The sequence below is a fragment of the Tauraco erythrolophus genome, chromosome Z (genome assembly GCF_009769465.1).
Source record: "Tauraco erythrolophus isolate bTauEry1 chromosome Z, bTauEry1.pri, whole genome shotgun sequence".
Taxonomy (NCBI): Eukaryota; Metazoa; Chordata; class Aves; order Musophagiformes; family Musophagidae; genus Tauraco; species Tauraco erythrolophus.
Genome location: NC_141496.1, coordinates 5880587 through 5881357, shown reverse-complemented (window position 1 = coordinate 5881357; position 771 = coordinate 5880587). Strand labels below are relative to the sequence as shown.

The following is a 771-nucleotide window of genomic DNA, read 5'->3' as shown; positions in this document are numbered from 1 at the left end:
AGTACTCCGAAGTCCTTCTCCTCAGGGCTGCTCTTGATCCATTCACCACCCAGTCTGTATTTGTGCCTGGGATTGCCACGACCCAGATGTAGGACCTTGCATTTGGCCTGGTTGAACTTCATGAGGTTGACACAGGCCCACCTCTCCAGCCTGTCGAGGTCCCTCTGGATGGCATTCCTCCCTTCCAGCGTGTCGACGGCACCACACAGCTTGGTGTCATCAGCGAACTTGCTGAGGGTGCACTCCATGCCACTGTTCACGTCACCGACAAATGGCGCCTCAAAAAATTTCTCAACATTCGTGCCTGTTCCTCTCCACAGAAATCTTTAGTAAAAGACGAAAGATTTATACGATCTGAAGAGAAATCAGGTGTCTTAGGTGTCTACATGTGAGTTTGATAGTAAAGATCATGCTCTAGTCAATGCAGACAGCCCATACAGTCCTTAGAGTATCAAGAGCTATTTAGTCGACCAGATACGTTTGTCTGCCCTCAGGTGGGGTGGGTGGTTCTCAGAGCATCACTGCGTCGACTCAGTTTCTAATATGATGAGGCTCTAGACACTGACATTCAGGTGTGAAAGTTCACAACTGAATTGCACCGTTGGTGCACAGGCTCTCAGCCCAGTCATCCCTGGTACTTTGCTACCACAGAGCACTTGCATCTTATTGGCCTTCTCCCAGCTAGAAATAAGCAAGCAGAGCCCATCAGAGAGATAAAAATGATGGGAATAAGGAAGAACATCAGACTCTTCAAGGTCTGAAAATAGATAT

General features: G+C 48.1%; 1 non-coding gene across 1 annotated transcript; it reads right to left on the bottom strand.

The window, feature by feature from the left end:
• Positions 1-258: 258 nt before the first annotated feature.
• LOC147526312 (U5 spliceosomal RNA) lies at positions 259-374 on the bottom strand. The gene has a single exon (XR_015222941.1). It is a non-coding gene; the product is annotated as a U5 spliceosomal RNA (small nuclear RNA).
• Between the last annotated feature and the right edge of the window lie 397 nt (positions 375-771).